We start from the raw sequence: 8,439 nt of genomic DNA, 5'->3' as shown, positions 1-8,439 counted from the left end.
ATTTGACCAGATGTGCCTTGCGTTTACACAGGATTTTTTTGGGGTGGTGGTTGAAAATGCAGAAAAGTGAAACCACCTAGCCTTGGACCAAACGACTCTGCTAGTGCAAAATAGAATTGCCCTCGGCGATTTGGGTCTGGCACCGCTCCATTGTGAATCCATTTCCTGCTCCAGAAGTCTGGGGTGACCAATCAGGGCCCAGTATTCAAATATGGAGACTGTGGTAGTTGGTAGTTGGTTGTAGGTCTAACCAATTGCGTCCAGAGCCATTTTTTTTATCCCGCCCCCTTGGAAAAAAAACGTCCTCATAGAAGCACCAGACTCATATCCACGCAGTGATATAGTCTGGCTACGCGAGGCTAGAAACCACCACCCAGAGTGGAAATCTTTCAAACCGCTCTGCCTATAGCGTCATATAAACAGGGGAAATGACGACACGGCCCACTTAGCGTACGCCATTACTCACTGCCATTAACAGGCTATTCAATTCTCTGGAAACCGAGGACTATTTATGAAGTATCCATAACAATTCCATTTCTTTATCTGTTTTGGAGTGTGTTTTATTGTTTGCTCTAAGTCGTGCTGTGTGTAAGGAAGTAGAAGGGAGCGTTTGTACACAGGCACATGATCTATCTGTGGTGTTGCGTGGCAGTGTCACGCTGCCATCAAGGCAATATTTTTCAATTTGCCGTTTTCTGCAGCCTAAGACTATAGCGTTTATATGAACACATTAAGATTACCGTACAATGAGGGTCATTGTTTGTGAATGTTCACACAAACAGTGTGAGCCTGCTGTAGTTACTTATTTAAAAGGTGACACGTTTTCAGGCCAAGGACCCCCTAGCTGAGAGAGATGAAGCAGGGACCCCCTCTATATTGTATACAATTGTGTTTCAACTTTCTTTTTTAACTTGGTCTGCTCTTTTTTCCCTCTACAACTATACTTCTTTGCCAAAAATAGCAGATCTACAAGCTCACAACGCCTCGCAGCGCGAGGCGTTGTGAGCTTGTAGATCTGCTATTTTTGGCTTAAGTTCTCCTAAGAAAAGGGATGCTAGGGTTCAAGTGGTTAAGGTAAAAAAAAAATCATATCATACAGAGATTTGGCGGAACCCCTGTAGTAACTCTGAGGACCCCCTAGGGGTCCCGGACCCCCTGTTGAAGACCCCTGAACTAGTCCAATTGACAAGGTATCTTACTCTGTTGCTCCGTTGTTTATAATCTAGAAATAGTCTCCTCATTGACTTACATTTTACGATAAAACAGCTCTCAAAGTCACTCTTTTAACACATAAAGGATGGCAAATCAAACTGTTTCTGCCAATGTATAACATCACAGAACCCAGTATGTTTTTTGTTTTTGTTTTGTATTTTCGAAAAATGTCAACTTCATGTTGATTTAGCTATTTGTATTAGGAAGGAAGACCCGGACTGTATCCATGGATCTGGATCCGGATCTTCAAATGGAATGATAAAATCAACAGGAAGTTGACATGAAAAAAAAAAGAAGAAAAGAAAAAAAAAACAGTTCAGGGTTTTGTGATGCTATATATTTAGCCTTTCTTTATGTGCTGAAACAGTGACTTTAAGCTGTTTCTCTGTGCAATACAAGCTAATGAGGACACTATTTTTGCATGATCAATTTCTAATCAACGGAGCAACAGAGTAAGATATCTCACCAGTTGGACTAGTTCCATCATGACAATGTGACTATACAACCCAAACCTCTACCAAAGTATCATTGCACTTTAATATATTATCTTACTTGTTTTATAATTACACCACTAACTAGAAAATGTGCTCCTCGGAGCACAGGTCTCCGCCAGTACTGTTCCTGATTAGTCCTGTCTTACCTATTTATATTACATAGTGTCACTTGACCAATGTTAGCTTGATCCCGTTAGCTTGACCAATGTTACCTCACTTCCAAAAAAATAAATGTTTTTTGGAAGTGACGCACCTATTTACAGGATTTTATTTCGTCATGCGTCTCGCTAGCCAATCAAAAGCATTGGTGACAACATATTGTCACGTGTCACGTGAAGCTTGACCAATGTTAGCTTGGCTAGCGGGGGGGGGGACACACAGAGTGACGGGAACGAAAACATACTCTCCACCTCTGGCGGAGACAATAACAATAAACATTAAATCCCCCTTCAAGGTGCTTCTGCAACTCGGCCAAATCCAATCCAGGACGTCAAAGGAGCAGAGGACAAGCTGACGTCTGTGAGGAAGGTGTTCATTCAAAGAATCTCAGAGCCCATCCTGAACGAGCTATTGGACGATCTTCTGGATAAGAAGGTCATCACTGGTTGAAGAATTGGATACAGCCAATGAGAAACATCCCACACAAAACAAAGCGCGTCACGTTATCGACATGGTTCCGGAGAAAGGGCGACAAGGCCAGTTCATTCATGATCGACATAATCGATCAGCTGGACCGTAACCTTAGTGAAGTGCTGCAGCTGAAGCCGCCACCTACCGATTAGCCTGACATGCTAACCCTACGGCGGGGTGCTCCTTCCATTCCGACATCTCGCCACTCCGACTAGTGGCTTCCGCGTGCGGTTAGGGTTAGGTATAGGGTTCGTTAACGTCGGAAAGGCGACATGTCGGAAAGGCGAAATGCACCCCCCTACGGCTTAGCCTGACATGCTAACCGTGTGGAAACAATGATGTTTCCAGAGCTTTCACGCTTATGCAACTAGTTTCAGGGAAATAAGGGGCACAACAGAGAAGGGTCAATAGACCATGGAAGATAAAGATAAACAACACTGTTATAAGCCTTTAAGAACACAGACATGGGAGTTAAACAACAAATCAACAGTGAAGTAAACATATTTAAAAAGCTACACTGTGCAACCTTAATGTCCTATCAGGGATTTTAACCAGGGTAACATGCACAAGTGCAGACTTTTTTTTTTCTTTTAGCATTGAGCCAATAGAGCCTGCCTGCTTGCTCAGGGGCGTCCTCAGAGTTACTCCCGTAAGGGTCCATTTGGAACCCCTTCAGGGACCATCCCAGGAACCACTGCTCTACACTCTTAGAATCAGGAACACAGATCATTGTTCATGATGATTGTCTTCTGTTTGACGCCATGAAACTCAGGGAGTTTGCTTTTCTTTTTGTCGATCTTTTATTCTCCAGTTTTTACAATAGTAAATAATGCACTGTAGTGATCTGATGCTGTTGTTGGATTCTTAATGTGTTTATTTGTGTCTTATATGATCTGCTTTGTGTTTCTTTCCCTGGAAGAGGAGCGTATCACTGCAGTTCTTGAATCCTTACACTGGCTGCCTGTGTGGCAAATTATCTATTTCAAAATACTACTGTTGGTCTATAAAGCTTTGAATGGTTTAGGGCAGTGGTTTTCAACCAGTGGTCCGGGGACCACCAGTGGTCCTTGAGGGAGTACCAGGGGGTCCCCAGCGAAATTAGATAACATAGCGTCACAATCATTTTAACCGATTAGCTTTGGCTATTCAAAAATAGCAGATATACACGCTGTGCCGCGCTATGAGGTTGTAGATCTGCTATTTTTGAAAATCCTTGAAAAAGTGTGCATATCTTTGAATATTTATATATATTTTTAAGCGAAAATTAACTGATATCTTTGCTTCTGGCGGTCCCTGGCACAAAACATTTTCAAATGGTGGTCCGCGGCCAAATGTATATCAATTTAGGGGTTCTTGGCATGAAAAAGGTTGAAAACCACTGGTTTAGGGCCATAATACATTTCTTATCTTGTGTGATACCATGAACCATTCAGATCTCTCAGGTCATCTGGGAAAGGTCTGCTTTCATCTGGAACGAACTGCCAGAAAACTGCAGGTCTGCTGCACTCTTACTTCTTTTAAATCACAGTTAAAAGCCGTTCTGTTTGATGCTGCCTATGATTGGGGTGTTTTTCTCTCTCTTCTGCACTGTAATTGATTTTGTTTTATATTTTGTGTTTATTATTTTGTTTTTATTGTATCCTAATGTCCTATTATGTGTTATCTTTGCTTGGTGTTTTGTGTAAAGCACATTGTTTGTTGTTAAAATGTGTTACAAACAAACTGGCCTTGCCTGTCTTTCCATGCTCTTGTCATGTTGTGGGTTTATGTGAATAGGGTTTATATGGCGCGAACAGCCTGTTGATGTTTGAGCACGGCTGATTGGTCAAGCTTCACGTGACACGTGACAATATGTCGTCACGTGTCACGTGACAACATATTGTTGCTGATTGTTGCGGATGCAACCAGTTACACTTTCAAAGGCACCACTCTCTTCACACTGGGTGTGATTTTTCTCAAGCTACTTGGCAGGTGATTGGATGATCCCGTCCCTAGCATCTGCTGATTGGTTCTAACACGCAGCGGTTCGGGCAGCTTTACTCCCTGAGCGATCCCAGACCTCCTTCCTGAAATCAAATGCAAATGAGATTTCCGGAGGGAGGGGGGTTTACCAGGCTAACTGCGTTTGCCCCAACTGCCACTCACTGCACTAACATAGCCCGCCAGCCGCGCCCCCTCGCCCCCTTGTGCCTTCAACGGCATGGAAAAAGGCTGTTCGCTTATATGACAGGGTTGGGCAACTTTGCCCAAATACACTGGACGTGAAAAAGACAATAACATTTTAACATAGGCATTAAACTACTAATATAGACTGAAGCAATTAAAGCGGGTCATGTTTGCATGTTTGGAATTGTAACAGCTGAAATCAATAATATATCAGTATTCTGATATTAACCTGCGGGCCGTGAAGGTGGGGGCCGCATGTGGCCCCCGGGCTGCCAGTTGCCCATGTATGTATTTCAGTTGAGCCATTGCCATGTAAGAGAAATGTGTGAAAGTAAGAACACATGCACAAATCAGTGTTGTCACACATGCATGACATCAGTTTGTGTTGTGATCAGACCAGAGCTTTATCAGCCTATATAAGATATTGCACACATCGATAGAGATCGAGAGGAATATTGAGAGATTAAGACGAGGACACACAAAGCTGACGAAGACTGACACTGAGGTAGAGATGGTTTTCTGGACATTGCCCCTGAAAAGAGGACCACAGACACATCGCTTCTTTGGTTGTGCTGCTGGGCTTGTGGAGGACAAGGTGTATTCCTTTGGAGGGTTCTTCTATGACGGGAAGACCTACAACAACAAGGATCAGATTGATGTGCACATCTTCAACACAGTGACTTTGTGCTGGAGGACGTTGCCCCCAGAGACAACTGGAAGAGGAGAATGTTCCCTTGATGTTCCCTCCATGCGCTACAGACACACAGCTGTACTGATAGAAGATATCGTCTATATCTGGGGTGGGGTGATGAATAGTAAGACAAAAGTGGATGACGGCAAGTGGTTTACCTTTGAGGGGGACTGGGAAGATATCCTTTATGTATTTGATGTCTACACCCACAGATGGTTCAAGCCAAACTTTTCTGGAACTGTTCCAGGGGAGAGGTACTGCCACTCAGCCTGTGTCTTGGAGAAGGTCATGTTTATCCATGGAGGATACAACCAGCTGACTGGATACTATAATGACATCTACAAGTTGGACACCACCACAATGATCTGGTCTTTAATTAACACCAAAGGCATTCCATCACCTGTTTCATCATGTCACTCTGCTACCATCATCGGGACAAAGATGTTTGTATTTGGGGGATATGGGCACCAGGACAACAACATCAGAGTGTTTGACACAGAGACCAACTGTTGGCTGAACACACCTTCTGCACAGCTTCTTCCAGAACAACGTCACGGTCATGCAGCCTTTGCCTACAATGGAGAACTGTACATATATGGTGGTTCAAACTCTGGTCTGAGACGGGAGTTCAATGATCTGTGGAAATTAAATCCCAAGACCTTCTCCTGGAAGAAGGTTGAGCCGATGGGGAAAGGCCCTGTTTGGTTGGGTGACATGTGCTGTTGCATGGTGGGAGATCGTATCATCCTCTTTGGATCAAGTCTCATCTTACATACCTTACATGTAAGTCCTAGTTTGAAGACGTTATGTAAGCTAGCAGTTCTTCAGAACGGTTTGGAGCAGTCAGGACTCCCACACAACATCAGGTGGGAACTGGCAGCCATGACAACAGAATAAAAAGAAGAGGTAGAAATAAAATGAAGAACCAAATGGACCCTTACAGGTCAGTGGCCTTTGATTGATTGATTGAATACTTTATTAACAAGATTGTTAAAAAGTGACGTAACAAAAGTTATGTCCCTTGTACTCAATTCATCATGTAGAACGATGTAGTCATTGAATGCATGCGTAATGCACACCAAACTTGGGGTCCTTGAAATGAAAAGGTTTTGATAAGTAGTAAGGATTACATGTGTTCCTCTCTACCTAGCACCTTGGACCCACTGCAGGTCGCCTACCATCCTAATAGATCCTAATAGATCCACTGACAACGTCATCTCCCAGGTACTTTGTGCTACCCTCGTAGCACATTGTCGTGGCTGATTTGCCTCTTTGATTCCATTGAATTGACAACATTGAATTGACACCCAGGTGTGAAACGACACCATTTCACACCTTCAAGGCTCGGACTTCCCACTGTCAAGTGCCAATGGCAGCCCTTTGAAAGTGTCGGATGTCACATCTGTGTGGTTTAAAAATGGTTCAACCATCTGACCTAGGACTGTACTCCTCGGTGTGTTTGAATCATAGACTGTGAAAAACATATGGACGAAGGGAACCCTGCATTCTGAGCCCTTCTGTTGTACTCGTGCACACCTTCGACTTTGTGGCCGGTTATAACTCAAATACCATCATCAAGGTTGGCGATGACACAGTGTGCCTAGATCAGTGTTTCCCAAACACTGGGTCGGGACACATTTTTAGGTCGCAGACACATTTTTATGGGTCGTGAGTACATGCCGATACTCTTTTTTTTTCCCCAACATTTTTGAAAAATGATTTCAAATGAAAAACACATCAGAAAGGTTTGGATGAAGAAATAAAACCTTTTTTCCCCCAAAGTAACCATTACTATTAAATACTTTAATCAAAGGAATGCCATGAATAAATTAAGAAATAATAATTGAGAAGTAGGGAAAATAGCAGATCTACAAGCACACAACACGTCTCGATGCATCTTGTTGTGTGCTTGTAGATCTGCTATTTTCACTAGTTTTTTCTAATTTCTCTTTTGGGTCTCGAGCTAAAACGTTTGGGAACCGCTGGCCTAGATCACAAACACGTTATCATGCTTGTTGGATAGATCGGCTATTTTCAATCGTTTTTGAAAAGAAAAAAAAATCCTAATAATAGAAATGTGAAAGATGTGAAAACCTATAACATGGGTTTTAAACAGGGGGTCCGGGACCCTAGGGGTTGTCAGAGTTACTACAGGGGGCCACCATTTTTAATAAATAAAAGCATATTTACAGAAAAAACTGTGGGGATAACTTCTTAACATTTGGGCCGAGCACCTTGAGACTTCCGTTATTTCTGAGTGTTGTGGGCAATCTGTGTTCTCACTGCTCCTCTTTTCCAAAAATAGCTGCTCTAAATAAATCTAAATAGCTCACAGTGAACCTTCAGAACACGCCCCAGAATTGGGACGCTCGGGTTCATCTGGTAAAAAAAAAAGCACCACTACTTCTGCCTAATCAGAGGAAAGTAAATAAGTACATTTACTCAAGTACTGTAGGCCTACTTGAAAAACAATTTAAAGGAGCATTTACTTTACTTGAGGATGACACTTTTTCCATACTTGATACTCTTACCCAAAGGTGGACAAGAAATCAAAAATAATTGCTCCATTGATTAGAAATTGATAATTAAAAATATTCTCCTCATTGACTTACATTGTACGGTAAAACAGCTCTCAAAGTCACTCTTTTAGCACATAAACAAACGCAAACAAAGTTGATTCACACAATATGGAACATTGCAAAACCCAGTACTGTTTGTTTTTGTGATACAAATTTGAACTTCCTGTTGATTTTGCAATTTTTATCAAGAAGAAAACTCGCACTGGATCCGCGGATCTGGATTCGGATCTTCAAATAGTAAAATCAGCAGGAAGTTGACATTTTTATAATAAAACAAACAGTACTGGCTTTGGCGATGTTCTATATTGTCTGAATCAACTTTGTTTGTGTTCGTTTACGTGTTAAAAGTTAAATGTGTCCGTGGCAAGACTTTGCCTTGTCTGTGCCAAATGTTTGATTTTGTTTTTACGCACCATTATAAATGCTCTTATTTTGATCATAACTCCCAATTACTGAATGTCAGTCAATCTCCAGGTTTTCATCAGAATATGTATGACACTGATTTAGCTGATGAGTCCATTGGTGCAGTGGATTCTTTATAACTCTGAGTGTGTACAAATGGAACCAAATGGACCCGTAAGGGTCCATTTGGTTCCATTTGTACACACTCAGAGTTACAGACCTGTCGACGCATCCGTGGGGGGATATGCGCACATGATCTGGCAAC

The sequence above is a fragment of the Gymnoscopelus microlampas genome (genome assembly GCF_963454915.1).
Source record: "Gymnoscopelus microlampas genome assembly, chromosome: 13".
Classification (NCBI taxonomy): Eukaryota; Metazoa; Chordata; class Actinopteri; order Myctophiformes; family Myctophidae; genus Gymnoscopelus; species Gymnoscopelus microlampas.
Note: the sequence above shows the minus strand (reverse complement) of the source record.